General features: G+C 38.9%; 2 pseudogenes; both read right to left on the bottom strand.

The window, feature by feature from the left end:
* Positions 1-341: 341 nt before the first annotated feature.
* LOC149839068 (putative pectinesterase/pectinesterase inhibitor 21 pseudogene) lies at positions 342-2,756 on the bottom strand (annotated as a pseudogene).
* A 19,335-nt stretch (positions 2,757-22,091) lies between these two features.
* Positions 22,092-25,748, bottom strand: LOC149839069 (pectinesterase pseudogene; annotated as a pseudogene).
* Between the last annotated feature and the right edge of the window lie 730 nt (positions 25,749-26,478).

Genomic DNA, 26,478 nt, shown 5'->3' on the forward strand with positions numbered 1-26,478 from the left:
CCACGATAGTTTGTGCAATATTGTATATCACCATTATTCTTATATAGAGACACCAAAGTACTCTTCCTCCACTCATTAGGCATCTTATTTTTCCGTCAAATTTTGTTAAAAAGATTTGCCAACCACTTTTACTGCCGTTACATAAAAAAAATAAATGAAAACTTTTTTTTTTTGAAGAAAATAAAGAGAATGAGTAAAAAATGAAGGCAGGAAGGAAAGAATTTGTCACAACTTTTATTATTTTTTCCTTCTTTTCTGCAACACTTGGCAAACAAATTTATTTTGTTTTGCTTCCAAACAATTACTAGCCCAAAATAATCTACAATGCTTTCTGCACACATCTAGACGCCAGTGACATTCTGTGCTGCAGGAGGGACGGCTTTGGAGCCAAGGGGCAATAGACCAGAAATGTAGGGCACCCCACTGGCCTTGAGCCACTGGCTTCTCCTATAGAACGTTGCAACTGTGTACTTGTCTGCATGTTCAGCTGTTATGTTTTTGAGTCCCACCCATTTCACTCTCTGTGTAATGTTAGCACCAGGCCCCCTGTTATCAAACTCAGAGTATACGAGGGTGTTGAGGGCAAAATCCCCATTCCATGGCAACCAACCAGCAGGATGCACGAGGTCGTCGATCCATGACTGCATGATGATGGTCCTAGAGTGTTGCCTCCATGGCCTCCCCAGATAAGTAGGGAGCTGGTTCCTCACAGGGTAGTAGGCAGGGTCTGCAACTATGGTGCAGCTGTGGAGAATGAGAGCAGTGGGATCATGCCTGTCCCCCCTCCCTTGTGCTGTAATGATGTTCTGCTGGTTGCTCAATGGCTTCCTCACAACCATGAGGCAGTTCTGGAAGATGGCGACAGAGTTGCCGAAGATGAAGTCGATGGTGCCGGAGATGGTGCAGTCCCGGTAAAATTGCCGGTTGGTGTGCGCGTAGAGCGTGTCTTGGTAGCCGTCCATCTGGCAATTGTAGAAGATGGACATGTCTGATTGCACCCGGAGGGCCACTGCTTGGTGCTTCTCAGCTCCTGCGCTGTTCTCGAATCCAACGTCTCTTGCAACAAACCCGTCTCCAATTACAGCTGCAAAGCATGAAATGTATGATCAATTCATGATTTGTAACAATGTCACAATTCTTGTTTGCGGGAAAAAAGTTGGAAAGGAAAAATTTGATAATATGAAAGGAACTCTTTTCTCTCGAGAAAATATAGAAAAATTATTGGTATATACAAATATAAATAATATAAAAGTACAAAAGAGTCTGCAAAAAGTGTTTATTTTATCACAATAAGAATTATATATTTTCAAAGTAGGCTATATTTAAAAAGTAATACTTTCTTTTGGTTTAATATCGACTTTTGAGTTTTCAAATAACTGGTGATATTTGTGACATAGATGTGAAAGTTAATCAACCAAATTATGACAAAACTGCTTGTGACAGTGTACCAAAGAATGATCCATTATGAGACTAGGCTGACACAGGATTAGGTAGCAATTGGCCTCGATGACATTTAGACATACTAGGTGATTCAAACAAGTGTTAAGACATGCATGTGCCCTAAGAAGATATAATTGTGTTTCAAAATTGAACTTTGGCAACTGATTTAATTTCTCTGTAGCCTAAACAGTAAACTAATTAATGAATATGAAAGGAATTGCATATATGTGTATGTTCTACTTACCAACAGTGGCAGTCTTGAACGTGGGAGTTCCATCAATAAAATTCTTGTTCCCAGTGATCCTGGTCTTGTTTGGCCCATCTCCCAACAACATAATATGGGTCATGCTCCTGTTGATCTGAACCATCTCCTTGTACACACCAGCCTTGATATACACCACAAATGTGGTATTCCTCCACTTTGGCACAGTCTCAAGTGCATCATTAACGGTGGTATAGTTACCACTCCCATCCTTGGCTACCACAAGATCAGGAACAATGTGAGAGGTACTCTGGGCAAGCAACCTCCGCTTCCCGGCCGTCACCCATGTCGGGAACCCATCTTTTCTGCCGGGGGCGTTTGACAAGAGGCGGCGCCGACGGTTGAACATGTTGAGGTCGAGCGAATCCAAGATCGTCAGTACCTCATCGACGATGGCTAGGGAGTTCTTGGTGAGCTCGGTGCCAGTTTTCATGATCTTCTCCATCCTCACACTAGCATCACCAGTGGCGTTTTGGAAGCCATCCAAGCAAGTCTCCTGGTGGGTGATGGAAGCACTGAGCCAAACCTTGAGGTCATGTATCATTGCATCCATATCACCGTTATTATTAATCTTGCCTATATGATCAAAAGACCTCTTGAGATCAGCAACAGAGTAGTCCAAGAGCTCCCTGCAGCTCTCAAGTGCCATCTTTGCTCTAGGCTCCTTTTCTATTTCCTTCAACAACACAGATTGGTTTAGAGCCTTGTGGATGTGGTCCATAGCCAGCTTGAAAGAGAGCTTGACAAGCTCTTTAGGGTCTCTGGTATTGGAGCCAGCAGCAGCAGAAGAGAGGCCAGAGATGCAAGTTTGCTTGTAGTCTGTGGATTGGCAGAGGGCAGTGATTGCCTTGGAAGTTTCACTGAGACCACCAGAAGCAGGGGTAGCTTTGAAGCTCCCATTATGCTCGCTTAGTGTCACGCCCAAGATAACAGCTAAGACCATGATCACTAGAATAACTGAGGAGATGGTTATGATAATAATGCGTTTCTTGTTCTGCCTCTCTGCACGTGCCTGGTCTGCAAGGCTGCTCCCATAGCTTCTAAAAGATTCCATCCTTTTGTAGTTCTTTCTTTTGACAATAATGGATTGGGGTTTCAGAGATATTTTTCGCTCAAAGACAAAAAAAGGTTTTCAGAGAGAGAGAGAGAGAGAGAGAGAGAGAGAGAGCTGTTTGAAGAAGAGCTAGAGATAGAAGAGGTAGGGTCCTTTTCTCTCCTCCTTTGCGTTCTTTGGCTGCTCTGAGAGAGATGTTTAGAGAAGAGATAGGAGAGATGGGGTTCCTTCTCTCTCCCACTCCTCTCTGTGTGCTTTTGTTGGTTGAGAAAAAGAGAGAGAGGAAGATATATCTATCTATCTATCTATCTATCTATATATATATTTATATGTTTAAAGAAGAGAGAAAGAAGAGCTGGGGCTCCTTCTTTCTGTGTCCCCCTTGGCGTTGTTTAGCTGGCTTTTTTGATGTGGTGGGTTGGCAATCAAGAGAAACAGTGGAGATCAATCTTGTTGTAACAAAAACAGGAAGGGGCTTTAGTGGTTGTGGAATGGTGAGTGAAGACAATTAGCCCTAGGCTTTAGGGGAGCCGTCCATGAATGCGTGTTAAGGTTGGTTGTTTTGATGAATTTGTTTATGAAAGTTTTGTTTGTGTTATTTTAGGTGGGGGGAGGGGTTCAAAACGGTTAGGGGTGACGGTTGGTAGAGATCTATTAATGAGTTTTCTCTGCTGTTTTTTTTCTTTCTTTCTTAATATCATTTTTCTATTTCTATATTTGGACACTAAAAAGCACAAAGCCGTTTCGCTTGCTCTCTTACCTGTCACTGATATCTAAAAAGTGTTTGTACAGGTTAGTAGAGATGGGCATGGGCTAAAAACAGATCGGATGTAAACCTGTTTTGTCATGATTCTAAATCGACATGTGTCAAACAAAGAGATGGAACAACACTTTTTTATTTGTGCAATTACTTGCACTAGCTTTTGTGTTTGAGTTTGTTTTTTCTTGAAAGGAAAAGCTTTTGTGTTTGAGTTGTATTTATTTTATAGTACTTGCCTTCAAATTAAAAATGTCATATGTTCTGATTCATCTTGAATATAAAGATTATTTTATTCTTTTAATAAAACAAGAATAAGAAAATAACTATACTATCCTTAAAAATAATGGTATTTCATAGTGTGACAAGAAGATATTACAGTATTCCTCACATACCCACCAGTTTATATTTGGGTAAACTTTTGGGCATTTGTGATGCATTTACCCTTTTGTTAGAGACTGTCCTACGATTGTCGCTGCAGTATTTTAGCAACGCTCCTTTTTAGTGGCACTCTTTTTTAGTGATTCCTTTTAGCGTCACTCTCTATTAGTGACACTCATTTTTAATGACACTCTCTATTAGTGAAACTCATTTTTTAGAGACACTCCCTTTCAGACATTTTTTTAGCGACACTCTATTCTAGTGACACTTCCGTTTTAAGAAAACTTGTATTATATATTATTTGAAAAGACTCTTTGCTTTTCTATTAATCTAATTAGAGGTGTGAAAACTAGTGCTTTTTAAGGAATAGAGGAGAGAAGATGATTGATTACTGTAATCCCTGCCTTTTAGGGATAAAGAAATTGTTCTCATCACATCAAAACAGGGACATGTGCTTATATGTTAGTGGTTAGCTTGCTTGGTTTTATTTTAGGTTAATGTCTACCACTTCTTCATATGTATAAGTTTTATCTTTTCGTTTGTTAAAGAAAGAATTGAAAACTTATATTTATTATTATTATTATTTTGATGACAAAGAACCTGCCTAGAATTAGAGATTTCTTAATGGGAATATTCTTAGGTAGTAAATTTGGGGTGAGTGTTTTAGGGTTTGCAAAGAACATTCACCAGGCAAGCCAACAATATGATCCCAGGGATCTTGGGCAAGACCGGGTTCTTCCCTCTTTAAAAAAAAATCAAGATTTTATTAATAATAAATGGAAATAGCAACATGATTTTTTCTCCAACTTTTCTTGGTGATCATTGTGAGTATTTTCAAGGTCAAATCTTTTGTGACTTTTGTCTTCTTTCTTTGCAAGAGTTGAATCTCATGTTTATAATACATCAATAACCCCACTCCCATGCAAGAGCTGAATCATAATTCACAATGATAATACCAGACTTGGAAAAAGGTTGAAAATAAGTTCACACGTAAAGCATGCAAAATAAATTGTATTTTATCCATATAGTTGGATATATCCGATTGTCAGTCCAACGAAAATCACCAGTCCGAATTCTTATACGAAACTAAAAAGATCCAATCATGTAAGTTCAAATCCACTCCAAGAGTACATTAATATCTTATTTTAAAATCCATGCCCAAAGATACTGCATCAGATTAAAATCAGAGATCCGACCCAGTTTGATCCATCTGCACCCATAGCAATCAAGCTTACAATGCCACGTTGGCCAATAATTTGTGTTCTTTTAATTATTGGGTTTCACCCACATGGGGAAATAAATGTGTTAGATACTGGACTAAGTTAGATCCACAAAATCTCAATGCTGATCAGCTAGGGTCCAATGAGCCAAGCAACAAGTTTGATCCACCCCAATCATGACCCACATATATATCCAAAGACATAGATGAAGGTATCCGACCCATGGTGCAGACTGCATCATCAAATATTCAATATGATTCCACAAGATCTATTTCCGTTCAAGTAACAAATTCTAGCCAATTGAATGGATCTTCGGATCAATCCACATAGAATTTCCATTTCATTAGTAATGAGGATTCAAAATATCACATGTTGATCAATTAAACAAATATTCAACAACTAAAAGAAAATTTGATTTTTTGGGATCCTTCCTCTCTTCAAATGGAACAAACAGAGATAAAATTAGATCAATTCCTGAAATACTCTTTGAATATTCGTCAATGTCCTAGCTATTCACAGAACGTGAAAAAAAGATGCATAATCATATATTTTCGAAAAGAACCGAAGAATCTTTTTGGAATCATACAAGATAAATTCGTTAATGAGTTATTGATGTATTATAAGCATGAGATTCAGCTCTTGCAAAAAAATAAGACAAAAGACAAAAAAATTAACCTTGAAATTACTCACAATGATCACCAGGAAGCTGGGTTGAAAGAAAAAAAAATCATCGTGATGCTGTTTTGATTTATTATTAATAAAATTTTGATTTTTTTTTTTGAAATGGCTTTTACACAAGGATATAGCGGCAGTTTTGACTGCCACTATCGCTACTTTTTGTTATAGTGCCGGTGGAACCCGATCTTGCCCAAGATAGATTTTCCCTAGGATCATATTGGTGACATGCTTAGTTTAGTGGATCACTACAAGGATGAGGGTCAATAGCAACAACTCTTTTTCAGCAAAAAAAAATCTTGTTGCTAATGATCATGCAATAAGGATGAGTTTTGTCCCCGTTAATTGATAGCTAATAGCAGGGACATAAATATCTCACCATTATTATTCTACTACAAGAATTTTTTTTGCCGCTATTAGCTTCATCAATAATGGCAAGCTGGATATCCCCTGTAATGCTTTGCCCCTATACACATCTCACCGTTAAAGACATGTATAACGATGAGATTCACTGGAAGTAGATATTGCCATTAAAGCATTTTAATAGCCCGAATATCTCATTGTTATCTATCAATAATAGCGAGATATGTCTTCCGTTGTTATAAGGTTACTCTATAACGACGCGATTCTTTGGCCATTAGATATTGCCGTTAAAATACTTTAAGGATTATATTTAACTGCCAAAAGATCTTGCTGTTATAGATCAATAACAGTAAGATCTTGCTCTCACCGTTATAGATTTTTACTCTATAACGATAATAATTATGTCACTATTCTAGAGCGATTTTTATTAAAAGGGCCTCACAAGTCCTTTTTATATTTCTCTTTTTTTCCTTTTTCTCTTTCTCTCTCTCACGACATTCTCTCTCTCACGACATTCTCTCTCTCCCCTCTTTTTACACTAACCCCTCTCACGCTGCCCCCTCCCTCTCCCAAACTCCCTCTTCTTCTTCATTGTATGTCCTTCTCCTTATCACCGCTGGTGGTGCGCCACCACCTCCACCACCATCTCCTCTATATTTTCGGTGAGCTAGCTCGCCCATGGAGCTGCTCTCTCTTTCGTTCTGACATGGCTGAGTGGTGAGCATCCTTGCTAAAGGAAGAAATGAAGGAAGAACCGACCTAGGGTAGGTCAGTCCCTCCCTCCTCCTCTTCATTTTTCTTTCTTAGGGGTGTCAACGGGTCGGGTTTACCTGACCTGACCTATACCAAACCCTATAGGGTCCGAGTATGGTGATAAATAATTGATAAGACTTGATTAAAACTCGGGTTCAGACATGAAAGTTTGATTAATACATGGATCTAGGTATAATTTATGAAATTTTATAGCAAACTGGGGTTTGACTCAAGTTTCGATGAAGACCTGCAAATTTTCAATGTAAAAATGATAAAAATTATTTTTTACCAGGTATGGCTTGGGTCAGGGCCATGTAGTTATTATCGGGTCTGAGTATGGTTTCTCTTATGGTGGGTCCGATTAGACTTGGGTTTGAACCTGATACCATACCCTAAAATTGGGGCTAGGTTTGGTTCCATCTATGTCCAAACCAAACCAAACCAATTGTCACCCCAACCTACGCATACAGGTAACTAAGAAAATATATAAGTATAAAAAGCAAGAGTTTTTGTTTTGTCTATTTTGTTTTTATGAAGAGGAACCCTTACCGAGAAACGAGCCACTTAATGGACCTGCCCCATGAACAAAATCTGAGTTCAGATGGTGGGCTCCAAGTGAGATTGATGCACTACCATATGCTTACCCTATTCTTTCTTGTTCACCTTTTATTTCGGTTTTTTTTTTTTCTGATTTGTTGTTTTTCCTAAGTGCCTGTCGGATTTTTGCCCACCAAGGTAGGTATCCGACCCCCTCTTCGCATTAGTGGCATGTTTGGGATCTTGCAGTTGTCAGATCATTTTTGTTTGTTTTCCCATTAGGGTTTGGATCTTGTGGCACTAGAAGGTTTTTCCAATTAGGGTTTCTCTTCTTTTGTCTTCCAACTAGGGATTGGCTTTCTTTATCATGAATATCTTTGTTAGTGTCAGATCGCAAGAGGATTTTGTTGGGTTTCCCTCCTTATGGGACCCATCTATCTTGAAAATGGATCGTCTGATAACTGATCATTTATGGCATCATCAATAGTTCGATGCATATTCATTATCACAGCAGAATTCCCAAGCACGATGCTTGATCTTCTTGAGGATGACTTCAGTACTCACTGGATAGCGATTTGTTTCAGTATTCGCTGGACAACGATTTGTAGTAGTCCTCACAACTGAATGATGATTCAGCTATTCAGAGTTTTAAGGATCAGCGATTTGTCGATGATAATTTATGGTTAGTGCTTTAAGCTGCATAACGATTTATTTCAGTACTCGTTGGATAGCAATTTATAGTACTCGCTAGATAGCAATTTGTGATAAGACGATTCAGATGCATTGTAAGTTGTGAAAGACATTTAGTCTTCTGCATTAAATGCGAGTCTTGTCCTCTATTTAAGGGATGGATGAGAGAGAGAAAGAGAGAGCTGGAAAAGCAAAAAGAAAGTGTGAGAAACACTTTTAGGGCATCGAAAGGGTGTGAAGAGAACAAAGCAAGAAGTACTGCTATACTTCTTTCAGGACAGCTTCGTGAGGCTGGTTCTTCAGAGCATTTGTTCTTTGTTCTTTAGTGAGGTATATCCTCTTTGTTTAATTTCGTTACACCGTGTGTGTTTGTAAGGCTTATGCCTTTTGGCCACTCTGTAACTCTGTTTGGAGATAGTGGAAGGTGCTGACCTATCAGTCATCATGGACGTACTTCAGTTTGAGAGGAAATCACGTAAATCTTTATGTACTTTTTTTGTTTCTGTTGTTGATTTACCTTTCTTCCATTGTCATCGTTGTATTACCTCCATCGATTCACACTTATGAGAAAGTGAGTTTTTTTTAACATCTGGTATCAAATCCATGGTTTCTCTAGTCTCAGTTCGTTATATTTGTTTGTGAAGTCATGAAGAATAACGTCGATCGTATGATCAGTTTGAATGACATAAACTGGATGACCTGAAAAACCAAAATGAAAGACCTCTTAGTTTGTAAAGATTTGGATGAACCTATAGAGGGTGATAGCGGCAAACCAGAAGAGATGAAAGATGATGAGTGAAAAAAGCTAGATAGAAAAGTTGTCGGTTTCATTCGGCAATGGATCAATGATAGTGTTTTTTTATCATGTATCTACAGAAACTTCTGCGCATGATCTTTGGACTAAACTGAAAAGTCTTTATGATAGAAAGATGGAAGTGAATAAGTTCTTTCTATTTTGAAAGCTTGTGAACCTTAAATATAAAGAGGGCAGCTCCACTGCAGAGCATCTAAATGAGATCAAAAGCATTGTAAATCAGTTAATTACAATAAAAATCACTTTTGATGATGAGTTGCAAGTCTTGTCGCTCCTTAGTTCCCTTTTTGAGAGTTGAAAAACCTTGGTGGTCACAGTTAATAACTCTGCACCTGATGGAACGATAATGATGAGCCAAGTTACCAGCAGTCTGTTGAATGAAGAAACTAGAAGAAAATCATCAGGTCCTTCCCTCTCTGAGGCACTTGTGATTGAAAATCGGAGGAGGAGTAAGAGCAAGACTCTGCACTATCATAACAAATCTAGAGGTCACTCACACTCGAGTTCAAAGAAAGACGTCAAGTGTTATTATTACCACAAGAAAGGGCGCATGAAGCGGGAGTATAGAAAACTCAAGTTCAAGGAGGAGAACAAAGAGAAAAGCTCAGAAGAAAAGCAAAGGGTCACAACTGCAGTCACAGATGGAGAGCTCATGGTTATTTGTGATGGTACTAGCATCAATTTGATTAGTCGAGAGACTGATTAGATAATTCATTCTGGAGCTTCATTTCATGTTACCTCGCAGGCTGATTTCTTTACTTTCTATTCGCAAGGTGATTTCGAGAATGTCCAAATGGGAAATGAAGATGTGTCAAAGACTATTGGCATAAGCGACATTTGCTTGGAAACAAATATTGGCTGCAAATTGTTGCTCAAAGATGTTAAGCATGTACCTGACATCTGACTGAATCTGATCTCTGCCGAAAAGTTGGATGATGAAGGCTACAACAACACATTCAGTGACAAAAGGTGGAAGCTAACCAAACGCACCTTGGTGGTAGCAAGAGAAACGAAGACCTGCTTCCTCTACACTTTGCAAACGAAGATCTGCAAGAGTGTTGTGAATGCTATGGAGAATGGCCCATCCATAGAATTATGGCATAAAAAGCTCGAGAATATAAGCGAGAAGGGGCTGCAAGTCTTGGTCAAGAAAGAGCTCCTAGCAAGGGCAAAATATACATCTTTGGAACCATGTGTTCATTGCTTTCATGGTAAACAAAATGGGGTTTCTTTTCATAGAAACATTGTATCTAGAAAATCTCATGTTCTAGATCTTATATATTCTAATGTGTGTGGACCTTTGAAGGTCAAGACACTTGGTGGTGCATTGTATTTTGTGACTTTCATAGATGATCACTCTAGGAAAGTCTGGGCTTATACATTGAAAAATAAAGACCAAGTTCTAGATGTATTTAAGCATTTTCAGACCATGACTGAAAGAGAAACTGACAGACAGTTGAAAAGTGTTCGCTCAGATAATGATGGCGAATACATTGGGCCATTTGATCAGTATTGCATCAATCATGGCATCAAGCATGAAAGGACAATGAGAATGATGCCTCAACAGAATGGGGTTGCTGAGAGAATGAATCACACCATTCTTGAGAGAGTCAGATGTTTGCTGTCATACTCTAAATTGCTAAGATCTTTCTAGGATAAGACAATAAGGACAATAGTTGATCTTATCAACTTGTCTTCTTCTATTCCCTTGAAGGAAAATGTTCCAGAGAAAGTTTGGACTGAGAAAGAAGCTTCCTATAATCACTTAAGAGTGTTCGACTGCAGAGCTTTTGTTCATGTTCCAAAGAAAGAGAGGTCCAAGCTTGATCCAAAGTCCAAGCAGTGCATATTTTTTGGCTATGGCCATGAAGAATTTGACTACAGACTGTATGACCCTATTGATAAAAAGGTGATCAGAAGTCAAGATGTTGTTTTCTTGGAAGATCAGACCATTGAAGACATTGGTAAGTATGAGTCATCAGAGTCCAGTAAAGGTGATCTTGTTGACTTAGATCTCCTTGATGCACCCATTGTTCATGATTTCATGGAAGAGATGCCACGATCTCATAATGATGCAGAGGAAAAAAGCGCTGAGACAAAAATTAAGGGGGCGTCAATACTCCAATAGCCACTTCCTCAGACTCCGGTAAGAAGGTCCACTGGAGATAAACAACCATCTAGAAAATACTCATCAAATGAGTATGTGATGACAACAGATCAAAGAGAGCCAAAAACTTTTGAAGAAGTTTTGGAAAATGAAAACAAGTCTGAGTGGCTCAAGGCAATGAAAGAAGAAATAAATTCATTGCATGAGAATCACACCTTTGATCTAGTAAAGGCACCTAAAGGGAAGAAGGTGTTGAAGAACAAGTGGGTCTTCAGGCAGAAGATTGATGGGAACAAGTCTCAACCTAGATTCAAGGCACGACTTGTTGTGAAAGGTTTTGGTCAGAAAAAAGGAGTTGACTTTGATGAGATCTTCTCACCAGTTGTGAAGATGTCTTTCATCCGAACTGTGCTCGGTATAGCAGCAAGCATGAACTTAGAAGTTGAGCAGTTTGATGTGAAGACTGCATTGTTGCATGGTGACTTGGAAGAAGAAATTTATATGGAGCAACCTAAAGGTTTCATTGACAAGGGTAAAGAATACCTTGTCTGCAAGCTGAAAAAAAACTTGTATGGATTGAAGCAAACACCAAGGCAGTGGTACAAAAAGTTTGATTCTTTTATGACTGAGCATGGATATTCAAGAACCTCCACAGACCATTATGTGTTTGTGAAGAAATTTTCAGATGAAAACTATACCATTCTCTTGCTTTATGTGGATGATATGCCGATTGTAGGCCAAGACATCAGCAGGATAAGCAAGCTGAAGTTGGAGCTGAGTGAGACCTTTGCCATAAAGTATTTAGGTCCAGCAAAGCAGATTCTTGGGATGAGAATCGTTCATGACAGATCACATAGGCCGATCTGGTTATCTCAAGAGAATTATATCAAAAAGGTTTTTGAGTGGTTCAACATGGATAAAGCAAATCCTGTCAATTATCCTCTTGGAGGGCATTTCAAACTTAGCTAAAGTTAATGTCCTACAAATGATGAAAAAGAAATCGAGATGTAGAAAATTACCTATACTTTGACAGTAGGTTCTTTGATGTATGTTATGGTCTGTACTCGACCAAACATAGTTCATGCTGTTGGAGTTGTTAGTCGATTTCTATCAAATCCAAAGAAAAAACATTGGGCAACAATGAAATGGATTTTAAGGTATCTTCAAAGCACTTCGAAGATGAGTCTGTGTTTTGGAAATGGTGAACCTATTCTCGATGGGTTCACAGATTCTGATATGTCTGGTGATGTCGATAGTAGGAAATCTACTTCTGGGTATTTGATTACTTTTGCAGGAGGAGCAGTTGCATGACAGTCAAAATTACAAAAATGTGTAGCTCTCTCCACCGCAGAAGCTGAGTTCAACGCCATTGAAGAAGCAAGTAAGGAATTATTGTGGTTGAATAAATTCTTACAAGAGTTGGGCTTAAAACAAGAAAGATATGTTCTTCATTGTGATAGCCAGAGTGCAATTCACTTGAGTAAGAATTTCTCATTTCATTCAAGATCAAAACATATTGATGTTCGATACCACTGGATTTAAGATGTCTTAAATGACAAATTGCTGCAACTTGAGAAAGTTCACACTGATGATAATACATCAGATATGTTGACTAAGGCATTGCCCAAGGACAAACTTGAGAAGTGTCGATTACTAGCAGGAATGGTTAAAGCCTCCCCATAAGTCGAGAAGGGGGAGAATTGTTGGGTTTCCCTCCTTATGGGACCCATCTATCTTGAAAATGGATCGTTTGATAACTGATCATTTATGGTATCATCAGTAGTTTGACGTATACTCATTATCGCAACATAATGTTTAAGCACGATGCTTAATCTTCTCGAGGACGACTTCAAAACTCGCTGGATAGCGATTTGTTTCAGTATTCGCTGGATAGCGATTTGTAGAAGTCCTCACAACTGAATGATGATTCAGTTGTTCAGAGTTTTGAGGATCAGCGATTTGTCAATGGCGATTTGTGGTTAGTGCTTTAAGCTACATCGCGATTTGTAGTACTCGCTGAATAGCGATTTATGATAAGGCGATTCAGGCGCATTGTAAGTTATGCAAGACATTTAGTCTTCTGCATTAAATGGGGTCTCGTCGTCTATTTAAGGGATGGATGAGAGAGAGAGAGAGAAAGAGAGAGCTGAAAAAGCAAAAAGAAAGTGTGAGAAACACTTTTAGGGCACCAAAAGGGTGTGAAGAGAATAAAGCAAGAAGTGTTGTTATACTTCTTTCAGGACAACTTCGTGAGGTTGGTTCTTCAGAGCATTTGTTCTTTGTTCTTCAGTGAGGTATATACTCTTTGTTTAATTTTGTTACACCGTGTGTGTTTGTAAGGCTTATGCCTTTTGGCTACTTTGTAACTTTGTTTAGAGATAGTGGAAGGTGTTGACCTATCAGTCACCGTGGACGTATCTCAGTTTGAGAGGAAACCACGTAAATCTTTGTGTGCTTTTTTTGTTTTCGCTGTTGATTTACCTTTCTTCCACTGTCATCATTGTATTGCCTCAATTGATTCACACTTGTGGGAAAGTGAGTTTTTTTCCAACAGATTTGATTGGGGAAGATCGTGGGCTGCTGTTTACTTTTTTGTTAGGAAGATCTTTGTTAGTGGCAGATCGGGAGAGGATTTCATTCTTCTTTACTTTTTTGTTATAACTCAAAAAAATGCAAAAAAACTCAAATAAATGTTTAACTCGTAAACTTTGATCATGCATGAAAGATGACACTAACTTCAATCATAATCTTGTTAATTTTTCTTCTTCAAAGGTTTAATGATTAAAACCTATTATGATACCTCATCGATACTTGGAAGTACAAAGTCAAATCTATGTCATATGTGTACAAAAAAAAAATACAAAGTTAAATCTACACAATATGTAATATATAAAAACTTATTGTATGATGGCTGAATTATGAATGGTTATTATATGCTTACACATTCAATAATTTCATGCAACATGCTAGACACAGAAATAGGGAGATTATACCTATTTTTTTTTACATGCATGCTAAATTATGTGTAATAATTCCAACACATTTGATAATGAGTTAGGTAATTCATGAAGATCTATATTTATCCATGGTTAGCCTTCATCACAAAAAAAATCTCTTGTTACTGGATAAGCCGTTGTATCTCTGTACCTAGGGGTGTCAACGGGTCTAGTTTACCCAGACCCGACCCAAACCAAACTCTATAAGGTGCGGGTAAGGTGACAAATAAGAAAACTTGATTAAGACCCAGGTCCAAACTTGAAGGTTCGATTAATACATGGACCCGAGTATAATTTGTAAAATTTTATACCAGACCAGGACCCGACCCGAGTTCTGATTAAGACTCTTAAATTTTCAATATAAAAATGATAAAAAATATTATTTTTCCGAGTATGGTCCGTGTCTGCTTTATATAGTTTTTATTAGATCTGGCTATGGTTTCTCTTATATTAGACCCGATCCCATACCCGAAAATTTGGTTCAAGTCTGGTTGCACCTAGGTCCAAACCAAACCTGACCTGTTGACACCCATATCTGTACCAGATAAGCCCCTCACAACAATGGCTTTTTTCGCTCTCTGATTTGCCCCCTTTTTTTGTTATCTTCCCTTTGAGTTTACTATTATTATTATTATTTGTCATATTTTCTTTGTTATTATCTCCTTTTATTGAGTGTCGGTTGTTCAAAAAGTATGGAACAACAATCTCTTTGATGTCGAAAACATGGAGAAAAAGGAAAACCGTGTTGCACAAAACAAGCACGAACCCAAAATTACTTTTTTTTTTTATTTTTCATATTAATAATTGTTTTAGGTTGTATGTTTGTGCAAAACCGCATGTTCCAATTCATATATGTACAAGTGATTCAGGCATGCATCTATGAAACAAAATATGATTTTCTTTTTATAAAATTGTGCATTGTATACAAGTGTCTATGTATATATGCATCTAAACTGATGTATGTATTTGATTTTTCGTAGTCATAATATCATGACATTTATGTGGGACATGCTTGTGCGCTTGAACCATGTGTGTTTTATGTGTTATGCTTGTTTCATATGCATCATGTATGTGCATTTGAAAATATGCATGATGATGTATGTGCTGAAGTTTTCATGCTCATTACATGAAGTAAATGTATGTATGATGTCACAAAACATGAGAGACGTGTGCAGAAAAGTATTTGCATATCAAGTGTTAGATTAAATGCCTCAGACGGGCTGCAAACCCAAACGATAAAAACATACATGGATTTTGTGATATTGGTGTTCAGACATAGCTATGATACTACTGAAGGCCCAGTTTAAATAGTTGCATTGAAGAACATGGGAAAAATTGTGTGGGCATATATATATGATAAGTCACACGTTATATGCTGTCTATGGTTTAGGCCCTCTTTATATGATCTAATTTGGTTGGCCCATATGATATCTCATATGTTATAATCTTAATATGTGAAGATACCTCTTATGCTCTTATCTGTTTATTTTTAATTTTATAATGGTCTGAATTGAAGAACGACTTTCAGTTGGTTACAAATTAGGTTATGATATTTTAAACCTTATATAGTAGCCTTCTTTTCAGGCTCCTCGCCATTAATAAGAAAAATCAGTCCCTCTGTCATAAAGTTAAGAGAAAGGCACGGGTCACGCATATAGGTTATGAAAGATCATACCTGTTAAAGATCTGTTGGAGAACCAATAGATTCAGGAACGTTTCCGCATTAAGATTTGGTTTGTCTTGCTTTCAACAATTTAGTTTTAACATGTTTGACAATCCTTTTAGTTTTTTTGGTATATTTAAAATCCAACAGTTGGCATCAGAGCGACTTGTTTCTTTTATGCTGAATCGTTAAAAAAATTGATCTTTTCAATATATTATGTTTCTTTTTCTTTTGGTGGCATCAATCTGGTACGATCGGCGTTAGGGCACAGACCCAGGAGGGCTGATCGACCCTTCTCATACCATTTGGTCATACCCGAATGCAGAGAGGGCCGATCGTCCCCCCTCTTTTTAGCATACCGGATCATGGCCGACCGTATAAGGGTTTATCCTTATTAGGTCAGTTGGACAGGAAGGGCCGACAGACCCTTTCCTTTCGATTAGCCGAATGGAAAGGGCCGAAAGGCCCTTGCCCTTCAGTGGATCAGACGGGAACGATCGAAAGGCCCTTCCCCTTCAAAAGATCAAATGGAAGGGTCGTTCGGCCCTCCCTCAACTTTTCCTCTGTTTGTCGAATGACAGAACAATTATCGCTCACCTGATGCCCGATTCATCGGGCGATAGACCATTTCGTTCTGGCGAGGAGTGCCATTGCAAGTCTGATCATCGAACGATGGGAGGACCCTCCTCCTCCTTCAGATCGTCAGACGCTGGGCGGCAAATGATGGTCTTTCTTTCTCTACCTGCTGGACGGAGGGAGGGCGGACACTAAGCCGACCCATCGATATTGGATCCGATGGTTATTCAAAGACATTTTTGGTCTGATCGGCCCTTCCCCTTTCTGTTTACTTGGTTCTCCCTCTTCTCTTTGTTGGATGGGTTGCCGCCGGATAAAAAAAGGTTTGCCTCTTTTCGTTCATCGGACTCGGGAGAGTTATCATCGTTTAGATCCTCGATTGCTGGATGATGAGTTGCTGTCGTTCAGATTCCCAAACGCCAGATGGGGGGTTGTCGTTGTCCAGGTCGTAGGATACTAGAGAAAGAGGATCATGGCAAACCATATGAAAACCGACGGTGGTCTGGGCATACGGTTTGCCCCAGCCACCGTCGGTGACCATACGGGGCCAGTCGTGACCGACGAGGGTGCATCCGACTCACTCTAGTCACCGTCGTTAGGTGACTCAAGACTGGCGATAGCCGGAGACCTCTTTGATTCAGCCTCTGTCTGTAGGAGTAGGTTCAGCTATAAGCCGAATCGATGACCCGAGACATTTTGTTTCAGCCACCGCAATGATCCGCAGTGCCGATTCGACCCTATTCTGCTTACTCGGGTCGGGCCATGCCGATTCGGCCATTAAGCCTTGGATGATTTGGCCTTTAGCCGACCGAACCAGAGCCGATTTGGCCTTTTATCGACCGAGACTGGGACTGGTTCGACCCTGCATCATGCTGGGTAAAGCTTTCACCAGTGACCCGAGCTGGGTTCAGCCTCCAGCTGGGACTGGGCCAGCTTAGGTTTCATTTGGGGAAGGGGGCAGTTGACCCGATTCAGTCCTCATTTAGTTGCAAGGATTGAACTGAGTCAGGCGGTGCCACTGTGTGGGTCGGGCCTGGTGTAGCCCTATACCGAGCTATGGTGCATTCAAATCTGACTTGTGACGGGTTAGACCTGTTTTGACCCTCGTATGTACCTTGAGACTAAAAAAAAAATTATAAGGACTTTTATTATTGAATTCAGGGCCATTAAGTATGCATTAAGGGTCCCTTTAGAGGGTCGACTTCGGTTACTTTTTGACCTTATATGGATTACGATTATATTTTTTTTGTTCATATGCATGTATTTACATATTTGAACTATGTTATTCTTTTCAGAATAAGGGTTCAATATTCTAATTAAGTTGATTGAAATAATATATTACAAAAGTAACATCTCCTATGTCGATTGACTCATTTCGAATATTGAGATGTTTATATATTTGGGGTTCATGCGAATAGTGATTAGCCCAAAGAAAAATTAATATTTGGCTGAGCCCAAATATATATTTTTTAGTAATAAATATAAGATAATTGTACAGTTTTCTATGTGAATAACGAGTCGGTCTAAAGAAATGCTTGTTGTTTGATAGGATTAATTGTCCATGTTTGATTACTGTAATGAGAGTACCACTTACAAGTTGACATTTCTGTTCAAAGACTAAATGTCAATGTTATCCTGGGTATCTTGTGATGAGGTTAACCACAGTTTAAATATGTTATTTTATGTTAAAATGCATGTAAAAATATATGTTAATTATGAGCTTGTTTTGTTCTTGATTTAGTTAATATTTCTGCTTCTACGATATCTGCAAATATAAATTCAATCCCTGTTTTGAGTGGTTCTAATTTTAAAAACTAGAAAGAGAACGTTATGAATATTATCGAATGTATGAATTTGAATCTTGCACTTCGAGATGATCAACCACTTGCACTTACGGATAGGAGTTCTGTTGAGGATAAAAGAAACTCTGAGCAGTGGGATCGATCCATTCACATGAGTCTTATGATCATAAAATATGCAATTCTGAAATCCTTCAGGGGCACTATGTCTGAAGAGGTTAATGCCAAGAGGTTTCTTGAGAAAATTGAAAAGTGTTTTGCTAAAAATGAAAAGGATGAGACAAGCACTCTCCTTTCGAGTCTTGTTTCAATGAGGTATAAAAAAAATGGAACATCAGATAGTACATTATGAAAATATCCCATTTTACTTTGAAACTAAAGACACTAAAATTAGAGTTGTCTAAGGACTTACTCATGCACTTAGTTTTGATATTTCTTTCTGCACGATACAATCAGTTTAAGGTCAGTTATAACTGCCACAAGAACAAATAAACTCTTAACGAGCTTATTTTCCACTGTGTGCAAGAACTGAAAATGATGAAGCAAGAAAAAACATAAAGTGCTCACTTGGCAATAGCCTCTAAGGACAAATTTAAGAAAAAGAAAGGAATAAGGAAGCTACAATGGATCCTCAATTGCCGAAGAAACAAAAGAGACATCAGGATCAAAAGTCCAATTATTTCTTTTGCAAACATGAGAGTCACATGAAGAATGATTGTACCAAATATCATGCTTGGCATAAAAAAGAAAGGTATGCTCTTTGCTTTGGTTTGTTCTGAGGTTAATTTGACTTCTATACCCAAATACACTTGGTGGATGAATTCTGGTACTACCACTCAAATAAGTGTGTCATTGCAGGGTTGACTAAGTTATCGAACACCAATTAATGCTGAAAGATTCATCTATGTGGGCGATGACAAATTAGTTAAAGTTAAAGCAATAGAGACATATATGTTACTATTAAAGATTGGTAGTTATTTAGATTTGAAAGAAACATACATTGTACCATCTTTTAGATGAAATTTGGTTTCTAACCCTAAACTCTAAACCCTAAATTAACCCTAAACCCTAAACTTGGTTTCTATTTCCATATTAGACAAATCTGATTATTCTTGTTTATTTAGAAATAGTCAATTTAAATAGTTTCTTGATTCAAATCTTATTGGAACCGATTCTTTATTTGTGGTTGATAACTTATATTTGCTTAATACTGTAGCCGCATATAATGAAACCTTGCATTCAAGTTCTTGTGGTACAAAATAAAAATTAACAAATGAGAATTCCGCTTTATTATGGCACAAGCGCTTAGGTCATATTTCTAAACAAAGAATTTAAAGGCTTGTGACAAATGAAATTCTTGATTCCCTTGATTTCTCTGACTTTTAGGTTTATGTTGAGTATATAAAACAGAAACAAACAAACAAAAGAAAATTATGTATCGAAAGTAGAAAAAATGTCTTGAAATTAATTCATACAGATATTTGTGGGTCATTCCCTACGACTTCTTGGAATGGTCAACAATATTTTATTATGTTTATAGACAACTATTCTTGTTATGAGTATCTATATTTAATTCATGAAAAGTCTCAGTCTCTGGATGCTTTCAAATCATTTAAGGCTAAAGTTGAAAACCAACTTGGCAAAATGATTTAGGCCGTCAAATTTGGCTGCGGTGGTGAAAATCATGGTAGATATGATGGATCAAGTGAATAACGTTCAGAGCTCTTTGGTAAATTCCTAAAGGAACATGGTATCGTCCCTCAATATACCATACTAGACACTTCTAGCATGAATGATGTTGTTGATAGATGAAACATGACCTTAAAGGATATGATAATGAGTATGATTTCCCATTCTACCTTACCAGAGTCTCTATGAGGAGAGGCATTCAAGATTGCAGCTTATATATTGAACAAGGTACTATTTAAAGCAGTAACAAAGACCCTATATGAAATGTGGACAGGTAAAAAGTATAGTGTGAAGTATTTTCAATTTTTGGAGATGTTCAGCTCAAGCTAGGCCATACAAGCCGTATAAAAAGAAACTTGACTCAAGAACGGTTAACTACCATTTTTGTTGGGTATTTTAAAAGATCTAGAGTTTATAAAATTTATGACCCTATGATAAGTCTTTTTTTGAAACAGAAAATACTTGTTTCCTTCAGGATGCTCAGTTTGGGACATTATTACACGTTTCTCGACTACTGAAATTAGATTCATCAAATACCATATTGCAAGATATTAAGATTCTTTGAGTGTTTAGGTTATGTCACCTAAATCTTTTATACTGATTGTCATAACAAATAAATTTGCAAACTTCAGCTTGGCACATGAGTTGCACTATGCGACAAAGAGGGCGCAAGTGGAGAAAATGAGAAAGAAGATGTTCCTACCATACTAGACATCAAACAACGGACATTTGAAATATAACATCTGTGTATGGTCTAAACTAACGTTAGACTTGGAATAGTTGTTATGAAAGGAACATAACTAATGTTCTATTCTATCCTTTTTTGTTCATTTCGTTCAACCCTGTAAATATAGTCATTAAAGTGTTTTAATGGCAATATTTAAAGGCGAGATCTCTAGCTCAGGCAAGGCATTCAAGGCCTTGTCCAGCTCACCGTTATTGATGAAGTAATAACATTGAAATTCATGGCCTTAGTACATTAATAATGATGGGATATTCATGTCGCCGTTATTACCTATCAATTTGCGGAGACAAAATTCTCGTTGTTATTGCTTGATCAATAACAACAAGTTTTTGTCTCGCTGTTAAAGAGTCACCACTATTGACCCTTATCCTTGTAGTGTGACCGTTATAGAGTAAAACCTTATCAAGGCAACATAACCATCGTCGTTATAAAGTAAAACCTTCTAACGATGAGATACAAATCTCATCGTTATTGATTTATAACAATGAGATTTTATGGCCGTTAAATATTAACAGAGAATCTCGCTGTTATACATGTCTTTAAGAGAGATATACCTCTTGCCATTATAGAATAAAACCCTATAATGATGAGATCTTCTACCTGTTAAATATAGTCGTTAAAGTGTTTTAACAACAATATTTAATGGTGAGATCTTTAGCTCTAGCAACACATTCAATTCAGGCTTCATCCAGCTCATCGTTATTGATGAAGGAATAATGATGAGATTCATGGACTTAGTACAGTAATAACGGCGACATATTTATGTTGTCGTTATTACCTATCAATTTGTGGGGACAAAATTATCACCGTTATTGCTTGATCAATAGCAATGAGTTTTTGTCTCGCTGTTAAAGAGTCACCAGAGTCGCCGCTATTGACCCTCTTCCTTGTAGTGTTAGATTCTGACTTTTGAGCTTAGATCTATTTAAATAAAGTGTATACAACCGTAAGTTATTTATATTTATATGTATATATTATTTGAGTCACGGCCACATTAGCCCCTATGTGGCTCCACCTATGAATATAATTCCAACATCTAACCGTTCTTGACCCAAACCAGGCAGGTGATGACAGTGGATCAGGTCCAAGCAGCCTGGCCAAGTCTCCTTTATGACCATTCATCCTCAAGATGAACGGCACCTCTACATGTGTAATTGGGATCGGTTGTAATGATCTTGTGTCTATTGATATTATTTGTGTAAATATGAATATAGAACATACTCAAATTAAATGTTCTTGTAAATATATGGTTTGCTTTTCTATCTATTATGTATTCTTGTATTGTAAAACCAGAAAAAAAATCGATAAATTAGGAGGAGTTTTTTTTCTTGTCATACTTTGTCAAAATAATGATGCATTAAATCTTTAGTGGAAAAAACAAGGAGACATACTTCGCAGCAATTGTGCTTGTACAACAAATTAATCAAATATAAGGAGGGTTGTGCCCTGAAAGACAAACATAAAAATAAAAACTAAATCAAGGTCATTTATTTGACTATCCTCCTAAAAGAATGTATCTAATGATGGTTTAAGTACCCTTTTGTTGTAATCTTCTTATCCTTCATCCTAATCAGGCCGTGAAGGGAACACTTGTCTTGGGAAGCCAAACATCTCCTAGCACAAAATTGGACACGGTGAACTTGGTCGCATCGCTTGCGGTCATCACATGGAAGCCAGGCCATTTCACTCTCCCACTAGTAGCTGCACCCGAGCCAAGGTTGTTATACTCCCCGTAGTATAACGTGGTCAGACCAAAATTACCGGACCAAGGCGTCCAACCGGCAGGGTCGATCAAGCTACCAAGAGTGGATTGCATGAACACGGTTCTCGAGTATTGCTGCCATGGCCTACCCAGATAGGTCTTGACATTGGAATGGCCAGTTAGATCTGAAGCAGCCAAGACGTTGCAGTTTATGATGGAGGTGCCCGTGTTTTGGTTCGGGTCCGTTCTGCCTTGAGCTGTGACCGTGCTGAACTGCCCTGCAAGAGGCAGCCTGACATAGATGTTGCAGTTTTGGAAGACGACTGCTGCGTTGCCGAAGATGAAGTCGACGGTGCCGTAGATGTCGCACTCTCTGTAGAACTGACGGAGGGAGTAGGTGTAGAGGGTGTCCTGGTATCCCTCGAAGCTGCACTGATAGAAGGTGGAGAGATCGGCGCCATTCCTGACTGCCACTGCCTGATGCTTGGCTGGACCTGCCGTGTTGCGGACTGTGATGCCGATTGCTACGAATCCTTCACCAAGTACAGCTGCAGTAATGCCAAGATTGATACTATGTTAGAAACACAGTTAGAGTGCCATTTTATGCTAAACTCATTTGAGTTTTGCAGCACCGCTATATCTCCACGCAACTTCTAACATCAAAATACTCAACACAATATTAAAAGGGAAATGCTATAGCTATATAGCTTGGAGCCACCTCCAATGGGTAGAGCAACTTTAGATTCCCAAAGCGGTCTCTCTCTCTCTCTCTCTTGAATCTTTGACACTTAGTGGAACACGAACCGTTAGTTACGAGTATACCACAAAAGAAATTTGACGGCAATAAAAAAACCTCTCTCAACATGTTTAGCCACACAGAAAAAAGTTTACCACAATAAAAAAAAGGAAACCTCTATCGCTCTCTCTGTCAACATGAATCTATAGCCACAAGAGGCAACCCTATCATTTTTTTTATTAGATTGAAAAATTGTGGATCCTAATTGGAACCCAGGTCGAACCCAGATCTGGTATGAAATTTAACAAACCATATCAGGCTCCAAAATTTAGCACAATAAAAATCTCTCTCTCTCTCTTTCTCTCTCTTAACCTGTTTAGCCACACAGAAAAAGTTTAAATAAAAAGCACCCTCTCTATCAACATGAATCTATAGCTACAAGAGGCGCCCCTAGCAATTTTTTTTACTTTTTTACATTGAAAGCTTGTGGATCCTAATTGAAACCCAAGTGGAACCCGAATCTTGTATGAAATTTAACAAACCATATCTGGCTCCATATACTAATTGGACTGTTTGGGTTTGTCCCAAATTCCAGTTGGGCTTCTTTTATCACTAAAACCTGACCCAATAGGTCTTGATATGGGCAAGATCCGAATGAAACCCGGCCCATTGATAACCTTATTCATATTACTATTTGTCTTTTCCTAGAGAGAGAGAGAGAGAGAGAGAGAGAGAGAGAGAGAGAGAGAGAGAGTTTTTATGTAGTAAACCTTTTTGAGTAAGTTCCGAGTTTGGCCCAGTGGAAGGGTTCTTGGCTACTGGACCGGTGGTCAGGGTTTCATTCTTGTAAGTGTTAAACTCCTTGCAGAGTCAAAGCAGAGCGACTCAAACCATGAACAAGTGGAGAGCACTGGGTGCGATATACAATACAAAGCTCGAAGTGAAAGCGCGTGTGTAAAAAAATATATATATGTGACAAGGGCGAAGCGTTCAAGAAACAGCAGGAAAAGTAGCCATTGAGCGAGTAGAAAGTGATAAAATAATAAAGTTGTCTACCATAGATTTACCGAAAGTTGTTTACCATATATTTAAGTTCTACAATAAAAACTTCTCTCATTAAAAAAAATGTTTGACAATAAAAACATAATTTAAAAAGTTCTATTCGTCAAAATGCATTTTCATCGTCAAAAAACCTCCGCATCATATTCTAAAAAACAATTGCTTTTCATTTTTTGAGAAGCGAGCTTCTCATGAAGTTTTCAGATGCTTGAAGAAAAACACATTTTTTTTGGATAATTCAAAAAAAAAAATCCCCATCACACCGCACATTACCTGGCCTCCTGCCCTGCCCTTGAGGTCTTTCCTGCCCCCACCGGCGAGTACACTCAGCTAAGACCTTGTAGCAAGGGACGCCATCGCTGGTTTCAAACTTGTAACGTCTCACCAGCTTGGTGACATTCCCAAGTCGCCTCTACCATATGAGCGGAACCCTTGTCTTCTTGTATATGCTTGGGAAACAGGCAGAGAAGTGAGTGTCCAAGGATGCAGAAGCTGCGGGTGACTGGTGAAAATGTTCCCAGGCCAACTCTTTCCATCAGTTGGGACAAGGAAGACGGGTTGTACCAAGAAATAACAGGTTTCTCTCTCTCTCAAATAAATAAATAAATAACTGGTCCTGTATCTTATCTTTCGTAAGGATTTCTTGCCTAGTATATATATGGAAAAGAGCCGTGTGAACTTTCCATATAGCGGACCTTGCATTTCATTCATTTTTCCATAGAGTTGCATAAATGAACTAAGCATCAGCGAGACGTGAGCTCACCAAGAGTTGCAGAGTTGAAGGTGGTGAAGCCGTCCCCGACGCTACGTTGGCCAGTGATGATTGTGTTCCCGATCCCATCTCCCACCATCATTATGTACTTCTTCTTCTTGTCTATAGTCACGTACTCCTGGTACACACCAGCCTTTATTTTGATCACAAAGTAGCCCTTGCTACTGTCTTTTTTGTTTGGAGCAGCAGCAATGGCGTCACCGATCCTCCGGTAGTTCCCACTCCCGTCCTGAGCGACCACAACGCTGCCCACCTTTTGCTGAGCCATCCTCCTTCCGGAACTAAACCGGAAGATGTGCTTGTTCATCCAGAGAGGGGCACCATCACTCCCTACTCTCAGCTCATCCAGCAATTGCCTGCCCGGATTAGACTTCTTCGGCTTGTTCTTAGGATTCCAGGAATGGGCGAACATGGCCAGTGAGACGCTGTAGAGCTGAGTCCCATTCACCAGTGGGGCGTAGAGTTTGTGCCCTCGTTGCAGGAATGACGCCTGGGTGAGCCCATCCAAGCACGTCTGCTGGTTCGTGATGATGCCGCTCAGCAGGGTCTGCACCAAGTCGGCTTGGTCGGTTGGCAGGTTGGTGGTGTCGTTGGAGTTGAGGGTGGAGAGGGAGGAGGTCAAGAAGTCGGTGGTGAGTTGTGAGAGGAGGAGGCAGTCGTTGAGTGCGCCTGCTGCCTGTGTTGTGAGCGTGCTGTTCTCTCTAATGGTTCGGTAGATGAAGGACGAAAACATGGCTGACTGGTCCAGGGACTTCTTCACGAGGTACCGGCCATAGCCGTAGAGGTTGGAGCGCGATTGTGGGGGTATGAGGGACTTGCAGAAGGAAGGGTTCGTGGTGAAGTTGCAGGCGTTGGCTGGGGTGAGTGGGGCGCTTACATTCTGTGAGAGGGAAGAGGGGATGAGGGTGAGCAAAAAGAGAGTAATGAAGGTGATGAAGAGGGTCGTGGAGTGAACCATCTTCGTGTTTGAAGGTGTCTCTCAATCTCTCTGTGTTAGTACGTGAGCTCGAGAGAAGGGGAAAGAGAGCTATTTATACTGATTTCGCGTTTACTTTGATTGATTGTTCCACGCTGCTGCAGACTTCGTGTGCAATTGTGTACGCAAGCGTGTTGAACTCACACACTCACATTCGACTCGAGTCGGTTTAATTCATCTCGTTGAGCCGACTCTTCGGTTGCAATAGTTAGATTGGGCAGCAAAGCATAAAAATCATGGGCTGAGCCATTTAAAAGGTCATTTTTTTAATCTAAAAATCACAATTCAACTATCATTTCCAAACAAATGGATCATGCCAAACACATCTGCATGATTAGATTTGCGAAAAACAATCTAGAAACACCCTTTCGCTTGCGTACGTTAAGCTAGCAGTAGCAGCTCTCTCTCTCTCTCTCTCTCTCTCTCTCTCTCTATATATATATATATATATATATATATATCATTATTTTTAAGAATATGACATTTTTATTTAATATTCCAGCATAGAGTTGAGCCTAATATATAACTTAAATTCACTAGGGTTCAACCGTTACCGAGACTAGAGTAGGTCATTGATCCGGTCTAGTCCATGTTATCACTTGACTCTGACTATAATTGGGTCGATTCGGTTTAGCCTTTCACCCCGGTTTCCAGAAAACTAGGTGCTGTCTATCGTGGAGCCCCTTTGCCACATTTACCGCACCGGGTCAAC

This window comes from Nuphar pumila, chromosome 4 (assembly GCF_984573655.1).
Source record: "Nuphar pumila chromosome 4, dmNupPumi1.hap1.1, whole genome shotgun sequence".
Taxonomy (NCBI): domain Eukaryota; kingdom Viridiplantae; phylum Streptophyta; class Magnoliopsida; order Nymphaeales; family Nymphaeaceae; genus Nuphar; species Nuphar pumila.